This window comes from Equus asinus, chromosome 8 (assembly GCF_041296235.1).
Source record: "Equus asinus isolate D_3611 breed Donkey chromosome 8, EquAss-T2T_v2, whole genome shotgun sequence".
Classification (NCBI taxonomy): Eukaryota; Metazoa; Chordata; class Mammalia; order Perissodactyla; family Equidae; genus Equus; species Equus asinus.
Window position 1 is genome coordinate 10,777,914 of NC_091797.1, and position 22,458 is coordinate 10,800,371.

At 42.4% G+C, this 22,458-nt stretch overlaps 1 long non-coding RNA gene across 1 annotated transcript in view; it reads left to right on the top strand.

The window, feature by feature from the left end:
• Positions 1-19,019, top strand: part of LOC139046048 (uncharacterized) — a 31,839-nt gene extending 12,820 nt beyond the window's left edge. Inside the window, exons 2-3 of the long non-coding RNA XR_011505607.1 lie at positions 17,832-17,943; positions 18,888-19,019. This is a non-coding gene — a long non-coding RNA (uncharacterized lncRNA). The remainder of the gene's footprint in view (positions 1-17,831; positions 17,944-18,887) is intronic.
• The last annotated feature ends 3,439 nt before the right edge of the window (positions 19,020-22,458 follow it).

Here is a 22,458-nt window from a genome sequence, read left to right on the forward strand (position 1 = left end):
TGAATTTATATTCTTTGACTCTCTTCCCTGACTTGGGATCATGTTGGGTGGAATTCATACTCAGATGCTATTCCTTTCTTCTAAATTCCTTTAAGTCCCAATGACATTTTATCGAAGGTGCTAGAAGCTTAATGACATAGAGGATTGAGTTATGGGGGTGTGAGCCTGTGGGTTACAGCTGTTTTGATTTCCGGTTCCCCTCCTCTGCCTGCTCCCCATGCTGCTGGGCTCTCTACCACAGAGACAAGATATCCAGGGAAAGAAGATAAGGGAGGATAAGATTCAAATTACACTTTGCAGTCATTATTTGCAGATTCAAATTCTTGAATGAAATCGATAGCTTAGAGAAGACATTGATGTTTAAGTTATAAAATAGCATCTTATGTCTCACCCCTGATTTGGGGGATTTTTTTACATCGTGAATTGTCAGATTATCCTCAAATGTTGCCTCTTGATTCAACCAGATTTGACAACTATAAAATTCTAACAACAACAACAACAACTTCTACAGTCTGTTGAGAATGGACGAGGTGTGAGCCACTAAACTTGGCCTTCTCTGTATTGTATTCCCTCAAATCTAAAACAAACGTGAGGCACACCATCATTATATGTATCACTAGGGAAGAAAGAATATGTCCAATTAAAGTACTACTAAGTGCTTTATGATCACATAGACTTTGTATTATATTAATATTGAAAGAGCTGTTTTAGGCTTTAGCTAAATGTTGGTCTTTTTCATCATATAGCACTCTTATGCATATATAAGAAGGAAAATAGAAGCAAATTCAATTGGTTAAGGAATTCTAAAAGTCTTACTTTATTTTGCATTCAGAATCTATCTTTATTGATTCACATTTTGAGTGAGTTGTTGAGGTTCTCGTTTGTTTACCCCATATTGTCTCCTGTACCTTTGAGAGTGTAGAGGATGCAGCATCTCTTAGAAGAGGCTCCCTCAGGACCTCTGGGATCTCCTTCCACACTGCTGACGCCTATTCTGCAAGGTTCTGTGCGGTGCTTTCTTGAGGCATTGGCAGAAGGTTTTCAGACATCCGGGACCCGTACTCCTTCCTCAACTGGTTCTGAAATGGTCTGTCAACTGGAAGTGGAGGAGTCGTCAGTCATGCCACCAGGGTTAACAAGTGTGCGCCATGACAGCTAGATTGTACCTGCTCCTTCGCAGGTGGTGACTTAAGATGCTATAGGTTGGAAGATACGCTCCCATTCCGGAGATGCCCGATGTGGGGACGATGCTGTTTCAAATCAGTGCAGTATCGTGTACTGTCCTTTAATTCAACCTGCATTATAACCCTATGGGGTAGGTCTTGTTTTCTCTGATTGACAGATCATTCAGTGAAACTATAGCACTGAAAGGAGATTCGAGAATGCAGGAAATAGACTTTATGAGAGGGGTGGCTGCCTTGAGGAAGTCCTTTCATAAGGAACCAGAAGGAATGAAAACTTGTTGTAGCAGGTCATATTACCTGGCATCAGGTACCCTATTTGCAAAGAAGCAAACTTATTATATATGTCGTGTTCAGAGGACCCGGAAAAAATTTCACAGGCTACTGCAGAATTTGCGAAAGCTCTGATAAAATATAAGTGGCCTTTGGCTGTGATTTCTGAAAAACAAAGAGGCATTCCATAATACTTTTGCAGCATATCCCAAACCAAAATCATTGAGGCTGGCATGTTTTCTTCAGAATCGTGAAGACTAATGTTATTTTTATAAAATGGGCAACAAGCTCCTCCACGGACGAATTTGAATCATCTTCAGCAGACACAGAAGTCTCTTGAGAAGAAAGTGATTCACAGCAGGACTTGGTGGCTAAGGGATTCATCCTGTTGAAACAAGAATGTGTCAACCAATTACCCAAGATGTGCTCCAAGGCACTGCTGAGGAAATGAAGCTGCTTGCAAGCTGCCAACATCTGGCCACAAAGGACACCTTTTACGAAGAAATCACACTGTTATTCCATAAGGCCATCATTATTTTGTGCTGACCAAATTTTATGCAGCACACACTTCTATTGTTATTCTGAAGACATTGGGTAGAAGTGATATCTTTCGCCCCCTAGGGGACATCTGGTAGTGTTTGTGGACATTTTTGGTTTGCATGACTGGTGGTGGTGGTGGGTAGAGGCCAGGGATACTTCTAAATATCCTACAAGTCGCAGGAAAGCCCCCCCACAACAAAGAACCATCGGGCTCTAAATGTCTATAGGGCTGAGGCTGACATTCCCTGGTCTAGCCCCTAATAGCACAAATAGCATCTCTTCTCGAAAGCCTTTCTGGGTGCTTCTTCCATGGGCTGCGTAGTGCCCTGTGCTGGCTACCTTCCCAGAGCTTACACTCTGTTCTGAAATCAACTCCATTTTCTTCCCTGTCTTCACATTATACATGAAGCCCCCTGAGGACAGGGACTGTGTTTTGGTCACGTTCTGTCCTTAGAAACTGGCATCGTGCCAGGGGCCATTAAATTGATTACAAATAAATGACAGTAATCCAATTAGACTGAGCTTAGGCAAAATAAAGGATCCCAGGAAATGGTGAAAAATCCAGCTGTAGCAAGGTCAGGGATATAGCTGGAGTTCAGGAACAACAGGAACCAGCAAAAGCTGGCAAGGTTCTCTCTCGGTCTCCTGTCCCTGCTTTTCTCTCTAGGTGAACTTTAGTCCTCTGCATGGTGACACATGCCCATGGACAGTTCCTGAGTTTTCAGTCTCATGGCCACCTACCCTGAAGAGGAATAGCCCATCTTTTTGGCACTCTAGTTCAAAAAGTCTCAGGAAAGCATAGCTTTCCCTCACTGGCTCCCTTGGGTCAGTTGTCTACCTTGAACTAGTCCACTGTGGCTAAAGCTAAGAGCAGGAGCAGTTCCTAGAAAGCAAGGAGTGTGGGCAGACAAAGCACAGGTGTCCACTGCCCTGGACCATGGAGACACTCAGTGATGATCTGCTCAGCGGCTGAATACGGAAAAGCCCAGAGGAAGGTAAGATGTGCCACACTACTCAGAATAACTTCCAGGGACCTCTGCTTTTAATGGGAAATGAAATTTCTGGGAAGAGGTGGCACAGTCGCTTGGGAAGCCTGTGTTTGAGGCTTTTATTAGTTGGGGCTCTTTGGCCAAAAATGGCTAAAACTCTACTCCAATTAGCTTAACTATAACAGAAATTTTGGCTCATGTAACTCTGCAGTCTAGGGGTAGATCAAGCGGCAGGCATGGGTAGATTCATGATCTCAGACAATCTGCCCTCTGTCTTTGTGTGGCCTAATTCTCTTTGCAGACTCACTCCATATATTGGGACAGATGACCACAGGAAGCCCCAGCCTCACACCTTCCCAGTCTAGCCATGAGAAAGACAACCGTCTCATATGTCAGTATCTGAGAAGACTCAAATTGACTTATCTTGGGTCTTGGGCCCAACGTTGATCAATTGCTGTGGTTAGGCCCATAGGAACTTCTGACTGGTACGTCTACATCTCATGACCACTCTGGTGATATAAACTTAGTGTGTGAATGACAGCCCACCAGTAGCCACGTGGAGTCCAGGAGGAGTTTCTTGAAGGAACTAGAAGCAGGGAGATGAGAAGGCATGATAGAGAGACAAAAATACAGCTACCATAGTCCACTGTATCTCTTTACTGCTTATTACCCATGTGACTTTGGAGAAAAAACTTAACTCTGAGGCTATTACTTATTAAAATAAAAAATAAAGACCACTTACTAAGCATAAATAATAATAAAATGGTAAACACTTTAGTTAGTAATGCTTAGTCTTATGCAATTAATTTCCATTTTACTTTGGGTTTGATGTAATTTTTTGAGCTCATGATACCTGGTGCTAATAATAGGCCAGAACAGGAGGGAGATGAGACGGATCACTATGCAGAGCCCTCTGCATCCTTTCTCTCCCGTAGCTTCGACATCTCTACTTGTCTACTTTTGGGAGCTCAAATTTGATGCCAAAGCCTCAGGTGAGGGCTTGTAGGTTTAGGAGCTTAATCATTCGTTTTTTCCTTCATAACTACAGTACACGAGATGAGAAAAGGCCTTTATATCATGATAGAAAGTTACAAACAATAATAGGGGGAGTAGTGTAATAATCCCTTTGGACCCATCACCAGCTCAACCACCATCAACTCCTGGTTTATATGGCATCATTCATATTGCTGTCCTCTTCACCCATCTTTACAATCATCCCAAAGCAAATTTTATCTGAACTTTGTGTGTTATCTCTGAACGATAAGGTCTCTTAAAAAAACCACAATGCCGTTATCATACCTAAAAAATGAGCAATAATTAATAGCGTTAAATAGCCAGACAGGGTTTCCATACCTCTGATTTCCTCATTCTTTCATTCATTCATTCATCTATCTCTATCTGTCATCTATCTGTCTAATTTTACAATTGTTTTCGGAGTCAGGATTCAGAGAAGATCCATATACTACAATAGGTTGATATGTCTCTTACGTCTCCTTTGATCTGGAGGCTCCCCTTTCACCTCTCTGTCTCTTCTTTTTCCTTTGCAGCTTTTTTCACTGAAAAACTGTTTTTTTGTTCTGTAGAGTTTCCCACAGTCTGGATTTTGCTGATTGCCTCCCTGTGGTGTTGATGAGCTTCTCTGTCCACCATGTTTCTGGACATGTTATATTTAGAGGTTTGATCAGATTCAGGTTCAGTGCCCCCGGCAGGACCATTCCGTAGGTCGTGCTGAGTGCTTGCCTCATGAGGCCGTAATGACTACCTGTCTCTACTCATGATTTTAGTAACCCTTGTTCCGTTAATGTATTAGGGATTGCAAAGTGATGACATTTTGATTCTACCATTCCTTCTTAATCGATTAGCTGGAGGAGAGATCTATAAAGAGAAATTTCTTCATCAGCTCTGAAGTCTCTCTGAGGTTTAATTTATACGGGAATGGCAGAATGAAGGCCTGATTCTTTCCCTTCATTTAAAATAATGAATTCGTTTCCCATCATTGTCCACTGGTGATCAATGAGGAGTGCTTTTTATTGTCACGAATTTAAACATGTTGGATATGTTTTGTTCCATTGTATTTATTATTATTATCCTTCATGCTCAAGTTAAGTTGCCCCATCTGTGACCAGTGGGAATATATTTCAGTTAGCTCTTGAGTCTTTTTTGAAAAAAAACGTGGACAGCTATCTGATTTCCTTTTTAAAATAGACACTGTTATCATTAAAATTACCTTGTAATATAAATGCATGGATTGATTTTCTCTCAATTTTTTAAATGTGCTTTTTATTGATGTGTAACATATATACAGAAAAATGCACAATTCATGAATGCATAGCTCTGATTGTCAAGAGGTGAACACACCTGTGTGCCTAGTGCCCATCTCAGGAAGCAGAAAATTACCAGCAGGCCCTGACCCTTCCTGGGCATCACCCTTTCAAAGAACCACCACCTGGCTTCTAGCCCCATATACTCATTTCACCTGCTTTTGACTTTGCATAAATGAAATCATACAGTAAGTTCTCTTTTATGTCTGGTTTCTTCTACTCAACATTTTGTTTGTGAAATTCATCCATGTTCTTGTGTGAAGTGATAATTTATTGATTTTCTAACATCAGAGGCTGGACCTCTTGGATTGATTCTCTACCTTTTTCATTCTTTTTTCTTGTGTTTCTCATGTTTTAGTTTTTTTGTTCTATTTTTTGGTAGTTTTTCTCAGCTTTATGTTGAAGTTCTCTTCTGTTCCCTGCGTTGTCTCTGTTTGCTCAAGGTTCTTTTTTTTCTGATTGTTTTAGTTTTTGCCTTCTATTTTGTAGGCTTTCCTTAGATGATTTGTGACTCTGGTTTCTTGTATGTAAATGTAAGGACTAATCAGCAATTTGGAAGCAACTGTTGGATAACTGTGTGAAAAGTCACATTTTTATTTGGCAGGGATCTCATTACCTAATTGCTTCATAACAAACCACTCCAAACTTAGTGGCGTAAAACAGCAATACTCATTTATTATCATTTATTATTATTTTCTCTCATGATTCTGGGCATTGGATGGATTCAAACAGGTGTCAGGGTCTCTCACATGGTCTCATGCTGTTACTGTCAGTGTCTGGGGCTGGGTAATCTGGAAGCTTCTGCATTCAGATGTCTGGCTCTGGGTTAGGAAGACTCAAACAGCTGGAGGCTGGAACTTGCATCTCTCTATCTCTGTGTGGTCTCTCCAGCGTGGCAGCTGCACAGTAGCTGGACTTTTTACATGGCAGTTCAGAGTTCCAAAGGCGTGTGTCTCAAGACAGAGCGAGCGAGACGGAAGCTGTAGACATGGCCTCTTCTGACCTGGCCTCGGAAATCATTCAGCGTCACTTCTACAGCATTGTGGTCACCAGGAGTGAGCCACTAAGGCCAGTCTGTATTCAAAGGAGGGGACTGAGACTTCACGTCTTGATGGGCTGCATGTCAAATAATTTGTAGATGTGTTTTAAAGCCACCACGGTTAATATCTGCAGGTCTTTTCCTTAGGACTCTTGGGTTCTTCCTAAGAGGGGTTCTCCAGTCTACCGGTGAGGATGTGAGGTAGGTCAGGGTTGGACATGCCTGTCTGCTGGCATTCTTAGACCAGGATGCAGAAAGAAAAGAGCCTGTAGTTTGCTTGTTGGAGGGTCCCATGGTTTAAGATACAGATTTTCATTTAATCCTCTCTTCTTTGACTGCATTTGTTTTTCCTCAACCCCATTCTCTTAACGCAAATTCCCTGGGAGCTCTGGTCTCCTGCTGGGTGGAGCCAGGGAGTCTAACTGCTCCATGTAAACACATCCCCGTTTTCAGATGTACCCCTGTCTGCCTTTGTGATGAGTTGGTGCCTGCAAGTCTTGAGTCTTTCTAAGGTGTCCTGGCAATCTTCTGTTTGCTTCTCTGGATTTACTTTCCATTCCTCTCTACCCTGCTTGGGGCCTTGGGAGGCTGAATGAGTGGATTACACCCTGGGGCTCCCTACGTTCTGCTTGCAGTATCAGTGACTGTGCTGTGCTGAGCCGTATTAGAGCTTGATGCAAAAGGAAAAATCACTAATACTGATCCTGACTTTATTTAAAATTTTGCTATTTTGTTCATCGTGGAATTTTTTGGCATCAATTTTGACTTTGTTTTATTTTTTGGTGAGGAAGATTGGCCCTGAGCTAACATCTGTTGCCAATCTTCCTCCTTTTGCTTGAGGAAGATTGTCACTGAGCTAACATCTGTGCCAACTGTCCTCTATTTTGTATGTGGGATGCTGCCACAGCATGGCTTGATGAGCTGTGTGTAGATCTGTGCCCAGATCTGATCCTACAGATCCCCAGCCACCGAAGCAGAACATACGCCAACTTGACCACCATGCCACCAGCCGTCCCCAGTTTTGACTTTTTACGATTGCATTAAAATAGCATTTATCTTGATTACTGAGCTTTTGGCTCCCCCTCTTGTTTGAATTTTGTACCTGAAGTGACTATCTCATTTCCTTCCCCCAGTCCCAGCCCTGACATTTTGAACATTATGTTGCCAGACTCTGCATCCTGTTAAAATCATCTGGAGAATGTTGATTTTGTTCATTTGTTTTATTTTGTTTTCGCAGGCAATCAGCCTGGTGAGGGTCAGTCTGAAAATTCTGTCGCAGCTTCTTTCGGTGGTGGTTCCACTGTCAGTGAAGCTTCAACAGCTTTGCCGAGCTCTGAGGTCTGCCCTGGCCACCCAGAGTTAGTCCAGGACTGGGTGATGGTCTATGTTGTAGTTTAGTTCTCAAGGCTTTTGCTCTGCTTCTTTGGGTGTATTAAATGCGCGTGCAGCTTGAGAACGAGCCTGGGACTTGTGTCACTTCATATACAGAATTAGGAATCCCTTCGTCAGATCTCAGCAGTGCTTTCCAGCTCCCAGATCCCCATCTCCTGGTTTTCAGAGTTTTATCCTCCTGTGGGTTGCACAGTTACAAGTGACTGGGACCGCCCTGGGGAGAGGCTGCAAGAGACAAGAGAAGGGAAAAATTAATGTGAATTCCCCCCATTGTCTTTTCACAATAAGGACCCCTTTTCCTGTATCTCTCTTAGCATCAGTCACTGTACTATAGAAATAGTCAAGCATATCATTTTCTTTTGCAGTGGCCTTCAGGGACTACAATAAGGAACCCAAAGGGAATTTAGTGGAGCTCCCAAAGTCATGTAGAGTGTAGGCTTTTGAAATCAAATTGGGCAGCCAATCGTTTGTGTAGAGTCTGTGGTCTCTGCTGGTTTTAAGCTTCCTGCCTTGCTGTCACGGCTTGGTCTTTTACACAGGGCACAGGGCTGGGCGCAGAGTGGGAATTCAATAAACATTTGTTAAATGTTCCAGGTCAGACTTCAGCACCATAACCATTTAAAGTTTGACTATAGAAAATTTTATTTCCAAAGTTTTAAAATTTATAATGAGCTAATATTACCTTAGTCAAGTGTCCAGTACCTCTGGTGGCTGGGTTGCTGCAGGAATAGGCTGAGCTGGAGGCCAGGGTGCATCCTTGGGGGTGAGGATTCGGCAAGCGCCCTAACCTGGCTTTGCACTGTCCGTCTCTGGTCCAAAGCCCCAGGTTCCTAACTTGTAGAAAGTAGACCAACTAGTCGAGAGTCTTGGAATACAATTCTGGTGCGTGCCCAGCAATATTTATATTTTCTGCTTCTAGGCTACAAATTAAGTCATTGGGAGGAGAGCTGTTAGAACTTAAAGGCCTTTGACACAGGTCCACAAAACCAAACCAACCCAAAAAATCAGCAATGTTCTGGTTGGGTAATATTTCCCTGAGACGTATTCTAGCTTGCCTTTTGTTTGTTCGTTCAGTGCACATTTCTTAATGCCTATTTTGTGAGAGGCAACAGATAACAGCCTTTGAGGAATAAAAAGAAGTATTTACTTAAAAATCTATGGGCGTTGTTCACCTCTCCTCTCCCAGCCAGCTAACATTCTCCTGGAGGTCAAAACAGTTAAGCCGTGATTACAGGAGGCCCCTTTATCCGAGGTTTCAGTTTCCAAGGTTTCAGTTACCTGCGGTCAACTGCAGTAGGAGAGAAGGTGCTCCTCCTTCTGATGTATCATCAGAGGGTCAATAGCAGCCTCACGCCAAGTCACAACGCCCACGTCATTCACCTCTCTTCATCTCATCACGTAGGCATTGTATCATCTCACATCAGCACAAGGAAGAAGAAGGGTGAGTATAATGCAAGATTTTTAGAGAGAGATAGAGAGACCACATTCACATAACTTTTATTACAGTGTATTATTATAATTGTACAGTATATTATTATAATTATATATACAGTATATTACTATAATACAGTATATTATTATAATTATCAAAAAGTATATAATTATATACAGTGTATTATTATAATGCAGTATATTAATATAATTACTACAGTATATTATGATTATTGGTTATGTTGTTAATCTCCTACTGTGCCTAATTATAAATTAAACTTTATCATAGGAATGTATGTATAGGAAAAAACATAGTAGGTACAGTGTTCTGTACTATCCACAATTTCAGGCATCACCTGGGGCCTTGGAAGGTGTCCCCCACTGAAAAGGGGGGGCTACAGTATAATACAAGTGCTCCAAGGGGCTGCCAATCCTTCCTCCGTCATCCTTGCCTCTCCTTCACATTGCCCTTTCCACCTCCCCCTGCTTTCATCTCAGGCAGTCTTATCCCTGATAAGTTGGGGGCAGGCCATGTGACCCTCTGCACGCCATTTCCTGCCCCCCAGTTTGGAAGGGACCAGAAGTGCATACTTGATCCTAACTGGCCAATTAGATTTCTTCTCTTGATAATTTTGAATTGGGACCAAGTTCTGAATCGGCTAGGGTTACATGCTGATGTGGACTCCCGTGGGAAACTGCCAATTTGAGCAGAACTTTGGGGCCAGGTGGCTAATTAGTAAGGAAAATGGGTTGATCTACACTGCAGGAAGAAAGGCAGAAGAGGATGTAGAGAGGGTCTGAGCAGAGTCCATGCCAACCTCCGAGAGAGATGGAGAGAGGATCCTGCTTGGTTCCCAGTGGTGTCCCAGGTCCCCACAGGGCCAGCTATACTTCTGCCCTTTGATTCCAGAAGACGCCCTGATTCCTTATGATAAAAACTCCTTTTAGTGCCAACTTGAGTGGATTTCTGGGTTGTTTGTTATCTTTTAACAACAAAATGCTTCTTGATGAAAATGACAAAACAAAGTGAAATACAAACTAAATAGAAGTACAAGCAATAATGTAAAAGAAGAAACAGCAAATAACTCTGACTAGTTAATGCAAAAGACAGGCACATTAATTTTACATCTTCCCTGAATTCTCTCTATGCTCCCCCTTCCCACATTTCTAAGAGCAAAAGTTAAAAATCAGTGTCCTGAAATGTTAAGTTATTTCATTTCTGATGGAGGATTTTTAAAAATTTAATCATGAGGGGATATCTATTGCTACCTTGGTGATAGACCTTAGCATCTCCAATTTCTTTGGTCAACACCCACTTGCTGGCAGGAATGCAACTTGAGGGAATTGTGGCTGTGCGCTGAGTCTGTTTTCTAAACATTATGTTGATTTATGATGACTCATCTCCTCGGTGTACGTGATGAACTTCTTTGGTGGGGGGAAGGGGTCTTCATGGATGACTAAGCTCTGTCTTCAAAAAGCACTAAATTAAAGGAGCTAGAATTCTGTTTCTTACCTCAATTTATTTTACTTTCTCTGAAGTGCTTAGTATTAAGGTGCTCAACAAAAAAGCACCCGTCTCACTAAACTGACAGTTAGCAGTGTAGTGGATTATTGTCAAGGCTCGTTTTTCTAGGGCCCTAGCCCAGGACTAGAAAGAAAGTCTTTTTAATTTCTCTTTTTTGCTCTTTTCTCTGCTTTTGGGACATTTTTCCCCTGCAAGAACACTGTAAAGGGAAAGTCTATTTCTTCTTCCTCTCTTAGACGTGTCACAGCTTTGTCTTCTGACTTACCCCTCTAAACTTTCACATTGGGCCTGAGCTAACGTCTGTTGCCAATCTTCCTCTTTTTGCTTGAGGAAGATTGTTGCTGAGCTAAAAATCTGTGCCAGTCTTCCTCCATTTTGTATGTGGGACACTGCCACAGCATGGCTTGATGAGTGATGTGTAGTTCCATGCCAGTATCTGAACCCACAAATCCTGGGCAGCCAAAGCGGAGAGCGCGAACTTAACCACTATGCCACTGGACCAGCCCCTCATATTGACGTTTTATCCCTTATCTTGCTCCATCTTTTGAAAATTCAGTGAAAACACTGGTCCCTTTTGCCTTTCTGAAGTTCATAGATATATGATGTGAGAATTCTTATGGTAAATTCTGCTTCAAACAAAAAAAATCCACAGAAGAAATTATAGGATGTAAAAGACTACTCCGTCTTCCCAAGGGAGGGAAATTTCTCTGAAATCTAATCCCAAAGTGTCCAGAGGGAGGCTGGCCCTGAATTGTAAGGGAGACCACATTTATCATCTTTCTGACTGTGATTCTCGGCCATCTTCAGTGATCAACTCTTTCTGGTCTCCTGGTGAGTTGGCCTTTCTCACTGGCCTCTCTTACTGCCCTGGAATTCCACCCAGCTTGGCTTTCCTGCTACAAAATGGTCTCTGCCTCCTTATCCTTATTCTACCAGAAATCTTACTTTGGCTGGAGACATTTCAGTGACTGAGGCAAGGGTTCCCACACAGTAGTCATGTGGAAAGTGTTCCCTTGGACAGGAGTACAGGTTTTGGGGAAGTGAAATGGAAGGGAGAGGTAATGTGGGGTGAGCCCCAGCTGGTCCCCATATCTCAGGACTCTCACTGAGAACCCTTCCTCTACTCACCCAGCCAGTTATGTGTCCTTAGGTCCCTAGTTCAATATTGTTGCCTTCCCCTCTGGACTCTAAGCTTGTTAAGGGAAGAGAGCAGATTTTTCCACTCTGCCTTTTCTATGCGCCAAAGCCGGGACCCCAAGTAAGCAGTCAGTAAATATTTATTCAATAAATGGATCAGTGAAGAGGACCTTCTCCTGTCATTCCAGTCATAGCATGCAAGTGACCGTTCGTTCCTCCTCTAAGTAGTGCTGGTCCTGACCACTCCTTTATGGAATGATGTGGGCCATAGCGAGTGAGTGAATGAATAAAATGAATGTGAAATATGTGGAGGATATTTTGAAAATACTAAACTCATGTGTTTTTAAAAATTCCCTTAGCCTATAACACCTGTCGGGTCCCCACACGTGGAATGAATGGGTTTCGTTATTTTAGGAAAATTATAGAAATTCTTAGTCTGGAGCAGAGAAGCCATTTTTTGGTTTTGGTTCTCAGCTGACAGTCTTGGGTCTTTAGCAAAACAATGTCTAATCATCAGAAAGAGATTTTCTAAATCCCAAAAGTTTCCCTTTACTCGTCAAGAGTTAAGCCTGGCTGACCTGAATCAAAGAGTTTTATTGTCCCTAGTGGGTTCTGACCATGGTTGCGAAGCAGAATCACTTGGGGAGCCTTAAAAAACACCAATGCCCAGGTCCCGTTTCTAGAGACTCAGATTCAATTATTTGGTCTAAGATGGAGTTCAGGTGCTGCTGTTATAAAAAAAAGTTTTCTAGGTGATTCTGATGTGCAGTCAAACTGAGAACACTTCTGTAAACTGTAGTATTTCAAGGCTGGATGATATGACTTATGGCAAGACCCCGTTGCACAGGAAGGGGAGAAGTAAGAGAGCAGGGTGAAGAGATCAGACAGGAATGACGTGACTCCCTCCTGAGGGCTGAACACTGGCATAGGGGTGGGCAAGGGACGGTAGGAACACCCAGAAAGTTTGGGGGATGGCTAGTGTGGGACTTAGTCAGAGCTTCTCAGATGTTTCACAGGAGAATCCCAAGCCATGTAGGGAAGCATTGTATTCAACATGGTGCTGAGTGTGAGGTTGCTAAGTGATGTTTTAGGAATGTGATGAAGTGAGTGGGCCAGAAGGAAGCCCCACGGAACGCATCTCCCCTCAGTTTGGTGCAGCCAAGATGGCTGACAGTTCCTGGTACCCAAAGGGGATGCTGAAGCAGCAACAGAACAGGTTGACTGGATAGGCCTGAGGTTGAGATGGGGAGACTGCTGAGTGCAGGAACCTCTAGCAAGAGGCTCTGGCAGGGACCACTGAGTGCGATGGCAAGCAGCATCATGATACACAAGAGATCAGGAGGGTCTCTCATCACAGACTCCCTCAGTGGGTAACAGACTAGCAAAAACCTGGAGGGTGGTTTTTGTCTGAAACCCCACCTCCTGCTCCCCTGAGGGTAGGAATACCTTCCCCTCCATCCAGCCGTGACTCTGAGAAGAAGAAACAGCCCTCACTGGGAGTTGGAACTTTGAGTTGAATTAATATTCTCTTCAAATCAATTTAGACTCATAAATACTGTTTTAAGCCAGAAGATACTGAATTATTTTTAATTGTCACATCTATGTTTTTCTTCTGCTACCAGCAAAAGTAGGAAGAGGATGGAAAGATGAGAACAGTTATAGATAATAAAGAAAGTTATGTTTCTTATATGTCTGGGGTGTGATACATAAATTTTTGAGATGACAATAATATAAAGGATGAACTCAGATATTGACCAAGTTGGTCTAAATTTCTCAGTATTATTTCATATAGATTAGCTTTTAATACAATGGCATAGCACTCAGTGATAAAGAGAAACTGCTGATACGCACAACGACATAAATGAAATGCAAAAACAATGAACAAGAGAAGACAGACCCAAAAGAATAGGTGCTGTAGGGGTCCATTAATATGAATTTGAGGAACAGGCCAAACACTTGATGGTGACAGACGTCAGAACAGCGGCAATCACTGGGATGAGGGTGTATTAATGACCGGTAGGCACGAGGAAACTTTCTGCTGCGATGGGTGTGTTCCACATGTTGATCTGGCTGGTGGACATGTAGATGTATACACATGTAAGATGTCATTGAGTTGTCCACTTAGCTGCTTATTTTATTGCATATAAGTTATAATTAAAAAAGTACTAAAAGAAGTAGGGGGTAAATGAAGAAAACAATCTTACTCATTTTTCACTCAAAGACTTGGGTTAAACTGTCAGAATATAAAGCCAAGTGTTGAAAAGTGGATGGTGCCAGATAAAAATAAATCTGCCACTTAGATTCGCCAGAGGCTGACTCAGCCAGGTCCCTGCAATAGCAGAGACAGAAGACAGAAGGGTTAGATATGAGCAATGAGGGAAATGTGTTTTCACCAAAAAGCCCCTGGGCCTCCTTTGACAACTTCTTTCTCTCCCGTGGAAATTTTTAGATCCTATTATGTTACCACAGCATTTTTCCAAAACTCTCCTCCTGGAATTGATTTGTCTAAAGACATGCTGGCTCCTTTAAAATCAAAACTAAGCTGTCAACACATCCTAACGGCACTGTTGTTTTTGCAGGGAAGATTGGTGACATAAGTGGTCTTGGAAGACGCAGGGATCATGCGTGTGTATGTTCTGAGTCCTTGGGAAAGCCGCTCCTTTTTATCACCATGGAGTGGGAAAAACATTGGTTTCCACGTCAAAAAGACGTGAGTTCAGCACCCGACTTCACCATTTCCCATCTGAGAGATATCGGAAAGCCACTTGATCTTACAGCACCTTGTTTCTTTATCTGTGAGGAGGAAAAGGAGATAACAGCTTTTTACAGATTGTGCTGTGAAGATTGAATCAGATCTTATATAGGTGCATGGTGTGCAGTAGTCTCTCAACAAGTGTGTAATTACTATTCTCGTTGGTATAGGATTGCAAAAGGCCACCTACCCAAATATCACCATCAGCCATGGACTTTAGTTCACACAGTTGTGTTCTTCTGGAATTCTCTTCCTCTTTCTACTCTCAGGCCAGCCCTGGTGGTCTAGTGGTTAAATTCCGCGTCTCCACTGCCATAGCTGGGGTTCATTTCCCTTGTCAAGGAATCATACTACTCATCCGTCAGTTGTCTTACTGTAGCGGCTGTGCATTACTGTGATGCTTAGAGTTGTGCCACTGGGATTCCAAATATCAGCAGGGTCACCCATGGTGGACAGGTTTCAGCAAAGCTTCCAGACTAAGACAGACTAGGAAGAAGGACCTGGCTACCGACTTCTGAAAAAATTGGTCATGAAAACTTTGTGAATGGCAGTGGTGCATTGTCTGAAGGTGAGAGGATGACAGAAGATGGCTCCAAAAGACTGGGCAGGGCTCTGCTCTGCTGTGTATGGGGTTGCTTTGAGTCAGAATCAACTCGATGGGCACTAACAACAAAATTTTACTCCCAATTCAAACGCTATCTGCCTGAAATCGTATTTTGCCTTTTTCTTCCTTTTACTTTATAAGGTGTTAAAAGAAAGAGTTCTTTTTCTGTTCACCTGGGCACCCCGCAGAGGGTCCAGCCCAGTGATTTATATAGGTAAATACCTAATGTTTAGTAACTTGAAGGATGCTTTAAAAATACAAATGTTTTAGCAGAGAGAATAAACACCATTAACATATTTGCAATGTTTTACACAGTGATCTCTATCAGTTTTCATATCAGCTGCTTATTAACCACCAGAGAGCATTTCTTCAGGCTCGGAAGAGGATATTCCAACAGATGCCTTATGGGGGAAGGTAGTAGTGTCTGGGGACTGACACGATTTTGGCTGATACTAACCCTATGTGGTAGTTATTTCCTGCTGTGTAAAAATCTCCCCCAAACTCAGTGGCTTAACACAACAATAAATCATTTGTTATCTCTCACAGACAATGAGAATCAAGAATTTGGGAGCCGCTTGGCTGTGTGTTTCTGCCTGGGGGGTCCCTCATGAAATCCACTTAAGGGTCAGAGGGGCCTGTGGTCTTCTGAAAGCTTGACAGGGCCTGGAGCTTCCACTTTCAAGGTGTTCAAGGCTGTCAAGTTAGTCCTGGCTGTCTGGAGCGATCTCAGTTCTCTCCACGTGGGTCTCTCCACAGGACTGCTTGAGTGTCCTCATAGCATGGTGATTACTTCCCAGAGTGAGTAATTCAAGAAACCAGGCAGAAGCTGCAATGCTTTTATGACCTAGCCTTGGAAGTCCCACAACGTCACTCCTGCCATATTCTATTGGTCACACAAACCCGCCTTGAATCAATGTGAAAGCAGATAGCACGAGGGCGTGAGTACCATGAAGTGAGGATCCTTGGAGCCATTTTGGAGGTGGGCATCATATTCTGGCACTAGGGATTAGGCAGAACCCATTCCATGTGCTTCCAGCAGGATGGGGGAATGTACCACGTTTGACTCCACTCGCAAGACTATTGTGAAGGACAATTGTGGAGGTTTTGTTGGCATCTGAGTACGTATGCCCTCTTGAGTTTTTTAACAAAGCAGCCCACTAAAGGACCTTGAAAGGCCAGCTTTGGAGAGCCTTTTGGATTGGACTAAGGGGACTAGAAGTGAAAAAAGAAAGGGCAACATTGGAAAATACCCTCCTATGGATTAAGCTTCCTGAGGGAGGATTTTTTCTACTTGTTCACAGCTGTAGGCCCAGAGTCAGAACAGTGCCTGGCATAAGATTGATGCTCAGAAAATATTTGTGGTATAAATGAATAAATGAGTTTGAAATCTGCTTAATAATTGATCTTCAGGACAATTTATTATAAACGAACTATAGGAAACAATCTGTTATGTAAATATACATATGATAATATATTGTTAATCATTAATGTTCAGAAAAGGTTGTTTTGTAGTTAGATGAGTGGTTCTTAAATTTTTTAATTTAAATATCTGAAGAATTTAGTTTTATGTAAGTTTTTATGACATTTTATAAAATGAAAACATCTCGTGTGAAACATCTCTCTTCTTTTTCTTATTTTTATAGCATTGTACTGAAAGAAAATAGGGGAATTGTAATTCTATTGGAAACATTAATTCTGGAAATAGAGCTTTTTGGTATTTCGATTATAATTGTAAGTTTAAGAAATTATTGCTTTTCTATGAAGGCAGGCACATCATGGGAAAATGTCCTTGTTGAAATATACAAGAAAGACAATGAATTTGGTTGCCCCATGTCAATGACTATAGGAAAAATAATTTTTCTTTTTATCTCTATGATATTTAGTAATGTATTTTATTGAGTAACTTTAGTCACACAAATAGAATGTAGGAAAACTTTGAAGGCAAATTTGAACTCTGAATTTGGAGTTGCTTTTCACCATGAAAACTGGCTGAAATCAACAGTCAAATCTGATTACCCACCACTCTCTCAACTTCCTGTTGGTTGACCATCAGTTTATTGTGAAGGTGACTTTGCTTCTAAGCAGAGGGGGGCATCTGAGGCCAGCAAAGTAACCCCTACCTCCATCCCAGTGATAAATAAATGACAAGGAATAGGATATATTGGAGTATATGAGGAAGCCACTTGGGTTAAAACTAATTTGGCCTGACCTTGTTTTTGCAAAAGGGCCCGACATGGCCTGTTGAGCATGCATTGTATATCGGCTTTAAGTATTTACTACGTCCCAAAGACAAGAACAATGCCCTTAAAGATAAGGATGTAACTTCCCCAACATGGGAATTTCTTTAAGGATAAGCATCTCTCCCTAAACTAAGGATTAATTTCTGACCTTCTGTGCTCACCTTGTGACCACTCACCTTGTGACCACTGACCTGCTGTGTTCACCAAATTGCTCTGCCAGCAAAGCAATCTTGTGACTGTTGTAAAAGGGACATTTCTATCGTCTGTGATGCATGCTCTTTGATGCTCTATAACCACTCTGTACCCCCACTTCTTTGGAGTGCTCCATTCCTTTGTGAAAGGACTCTCCTGGACCATATGGTCCTCGGCTTGGCTCATAATAAACTCTCTTCAATTTTGTTTTATAGATTGGTTATGGATTACTTGTGTCAACGCCAGCAAGAGTGTAAAGAACTACTGGTGAAAGCAGATCAACAACGCTTCCCCAACGAGAAAGAACAACACGTGCTCAAAAATAGAGTTAAGTTTCAGCATTTAGCTTGTGATGGAAGTTGACAATTTTGTTTCCTTAGGCAAGAAAAATGCAATTTTTTAAAGCTTGGCATTAATTATTATTGGTGGTTCTGGAGATTATTGTAATGACAGACTGGGAAGGCAGGGGGATAACTTCTCAGGCAATGGGCCTAGAGAGGCAAGTCTTCACTTGGGCTGGTGAACAGCTGCTCCTTAAGGCAGAAAGCAAAATATAACTCATAGAATTGTGCCTTTTCAAAGACGAGACACAGACATTTAGCTGCTTGTTAAAAGGCCTCCTTGTCTCTCTAGATGGCCCTGATGGTGATGAGTTTGAAAGGAAAGCCTCCCTCTCTGTCCATATATAGGCAAGGGAGTCCCACCTTTAGCAATTTTCACCTTAAAATTTCATTTGAATTGATCAACCGTGTGTTGTCAGCGGTGGGTCCCACAGTACTGAATGTCAGGAGAATCTCTTTCTTCCCGAGGAACTGACTAGGTCCCAGGAAAGTTCTAGTCCGTCATGTTCTGCAGGATTCCTGCCTCACAAGTGCTGAGAAATGACAACAGAAAACCCCCTTGGCACAGACCTTTCATTGTCGTGTATTGACAAAAGTATGCACAGGGAAGAAAGGAGATTCAGATTGTGGTTCCACTAATCTCATTAACTTGCAGAGTGACTTGAGCTTTACAAAGTTTCTTTGGCTCCATTTCCTTTGAAAAACATTATTAGGAGACAACAAGGCTAGTTTAAAATTTCTGTTTTCCAGCTCTGGTATTTACTAGCCAGGTCACTTTGGGAAAAGACATTAGAGTGTTTTCCTATCAGTAAAATGGAAGCAAAAATGATATACATGCCCGGTGGTAAAATTCTAATATACATGAAAATGTTTTATAAAGTTGAAAGCAAGGTGCATGCATTGATTTTGTCTTGTCAATGTAACATCCAGGTGGTCAGTGCGCAAGTCAGCTGCCCTCTTCCTCAGGATTCTTTTGCTCACCTCCTTGGAGCAGTTAACAGCAGTTCGATGACGGGGTCTCATCCTCAGGTCAATGGGGTTCGTGCATCAAGAGATGATGTGGGCGTTCCAGGTGAGTAGAGGTAATTTAACAAAGGCTAGGTGGTCTAGATGAACCTCAGTTCTGCAGCAATAGCGATCCAGGATGTTTACAGCAGCTTTTCTCCTACAAACCATGTATTCACACGTCTGGAACCAAACTTTTATTTTTCCTGAGGTTTGCCTGCTCCTGACTCATCCTCTCCTTCCCCAAAGTACAGCAGAAACCAAGTTACTCCTTTTCTTCAGTTTTTATTTGCAAAAGCAAGAACTACAGATTAGAATGTGTATGCAGAACTTCCAAACCACAGTGGACTTTGCTTAGCGTTAAATATGCACGGTGGAACTCAGTCACATGCTATTTGGAACAGGGGACAGAAAATGACCATTTGAAAAGCCAGTGACTGTTAATGACAGGGGAAGAAATGAGCATTGGAGTGAATGTGTCTGTAATTTTAAATTGTTCTGCACTGGATGGGACTTTATAATTTTAATACCTGCAAATGATCCCAAATCAATGGGATATCTCCAAAATGAAGTTAAAGGCTAGTTTAACGTAGCTCACTATGAAAGCAGGTCCTGGAGAAAAAGAAAACCACTTTCATGTTTGTATCCTATTGAGTTTAGACTCATCAATAAGCTGTTTACACAGGCATTGACCCATTTTTTTTTTTTTTTTTAAAGATTTTATTTTTTCCTTTTTCTCCCCAAAGCCCCCCGGTACATAGTTGTGTATTCTTCGTTGTGGGTTCTTCTAGTTGTGGCATGTGGGACGCCGCCTCAGCGTGGCTTGATGAGCAGTGCCATGTCCGCGCCCAGGATTCGAACCAACGAAACACTGGGCCGCCTGCAGCGGAGCGCGCGAACTTAACCACTCGGCCACGGGGCCAGCCCCTTTAAAGATTTTATTTTTTCCTTTTTCTCCCCAAAGCCCCCCGGTACATAGTTGTGTATTCTTCGTTGTGGGTTCTTCTAGTTGTGGCATGTGGGACGCTGCCTCAGCGTGGTCTGACGAGCAGTGCCATGTTCGCGCCCAGGATTCGAACCAACGAAACACTGGGCCGCCTGCAGCGGAGCGCGCGAACTTAACCACTCGGCCACGGGGCCAGCCCCCAGGCATTGACCCATTTTATCCTCACTACAACTCTGGGAGATAGACACTGTCTTCACTTCATAGATATTAACTGAATCACCCAGAGAGGCGAAGATTCCATGGCAGCACGTGGGCTGTGTGACTCCTGAGCTGAGGCCCTAACCAGCATCCTGATAGGTGGTTGAGAAGAATTAAAAATCATAAAGGTAAAGCATTGTGATATCCATAATTCTTAGTGTGCTGTAACACTTTCACATAAGCCTAGGGGCTGTTTATAGGCAAGACTCCTGGAAGAAATCATTGATTTTCAGAGGACTATGTCCTTCCATCCTCCAGCCTTGCAGGGCAGAAATGAGGGCTGGAACAACTTGGCACATCTCAGGCCTTCCACAAATGGTAGCAGATGTTATTGCTATTATTATTTTTATTATTATGTAGTAGAGCCCTTGAGAAACCCATTCGAAATAACAAAGAGGTTCATTGCCCAGGAAGTTTTTTAAACTGGGGATGTCCGACATTGTTGTGTCCACTCAGGGTTCTTATATTGGTGGATCAAGGAAAGCATCCAGGAAGAGTGGTTTGTAGAGCGTGTTTGCCAGAGAAAAAGAAATAAATATCTCTCAGAAAAATAAGTTAAGATCTGAGTGAAGAACAGTTCCATGAAATAATTAAGGGTGGCAGAGGAGGGAAAATGTGGAAAAAGGCGTGGAAAGTATTTACTTGGTCAAAACAAAGCAGCTGAGGCCGTATTGGTTTGGCCAAAATAACTGGATGAAAAATGATCCACCCATTGTTTTGGACTAGACAGTACCAAATAACTGGTTTGACAGATTTCTTTCTCCGGCTGCATTGACCAAAATTTTGGCATTGAATAGACACAGCTCAAATCACAGAGCAGGGAGACATCCCAAGGAGATCACTTTACAGATTCTTTTATTGGTTCTACTGGACAATAATGGCAGTAACTTGAATTTGCATGACTCCTTAAAAAGTATTTTCACATAAGTGACCTCATTTGGTTAAGACTGATTTCAATTTGTGTTTTCCAGTAATTCACTGTTACATAGCCTTGAGGAAAAAATGCTTACTGGGAAAATAGTTAATCTTGGAAGTTTACACAATCCGTAAGGCTGGCCCTTTTTCAGGGCTCTGGGGGAAAAATCTTTAATATCAGAGTATTTTCTTTTCGTTTATTATTCTGCTATTTTAATTACTTAAAATCTCAGAAAGTGAATAGTGTTTACATAGACTAATTAGATAAAGAAAACTGGAAACTTTTCATATAGCTGCCCAGTGTCTCAAAGTTCTTATCTTAAAATGATAAGAATTAAAATGAATGCATGGGGTATTCCAGTGGTTCTTAAACTTTAGCTGCAGCAGAATCACCTGGAGGGGCAGTCAGGCGGTGGGGGAGGGGACAGAGCGTGTGTTTCTAACAAGTCCTCAGGGGAGGCTGGTGCACTTTGAGAAGTCTAGGGGTATCAGTGAGTTAACTATGTACCGACAGTGGTTATCAGAGGATGTGCCACACTGCAACTGCTCAGTAAATGTTAGCTCTTATCCCTGTTGTCTTCCTCTTCCTCCTCCTCCTCATCGTCAAATAGATGATAATGAAATGAGTCAGTACCAAGGCATTCCCCGAACTCTAAGGCTCAAAATAATAAAATCAACACAAAATGGAGGTGTTTTTCAGCTTTGCTGAGCAATTACCATGGAACAAACTAAACCAGGTATCTGTGGCAGGCCTCCCTGTGGGCAGTTCAGCCTGGCTGGTACCCATGCAGCTGTGGAAATAAACCAAGACTAACCAGATAAGAAAAGCCTATTTATTCTGACTTTGCTATGGCACGGGAGTCAGCCACCATCACTTGGCAGAGACTCCAAGGCAGGCAGAGGAGTGGGAAAGCTTTATGGTGGAAGAAAAGAAAGGCTTCAGGTGTGCCTTGACGGGAGGCTGTTGGCGCGGGAAACTGTAGGCAGGCTAATTTAGAAGCAGAGCATCCTACGTGATTGGTGCATATTTGGTGCGTCTTTGGCTTTCTCTGGTTGGTCCTAAACTGGAAGCTGTCTGTTGTTAATCACATCCTGGCCTTTCGGGGCTGATTGTTATAGAAGCTATTGTTCAGCTTCCTGGATTGTCACTAGAGATAGTGATCGCCTTCTTGCAAGTCTTTTTATAGCAGGCTGGCTTCCTGGGTTGTTTATTGTAGATAAGGGGATTGGTTTCCTGGGCAGATTGTTGCAGGTTGTGGGTAAAAGTTCAGTTTTTGTGTGTTGTCTGGCTAGTGTCCAGTGTTATAACCAGTCTCTCCCAGTGCAGAGACAGTCTACAGGGAGAGGAAGTTCTGATGGCACTGACTAGTGACTTGA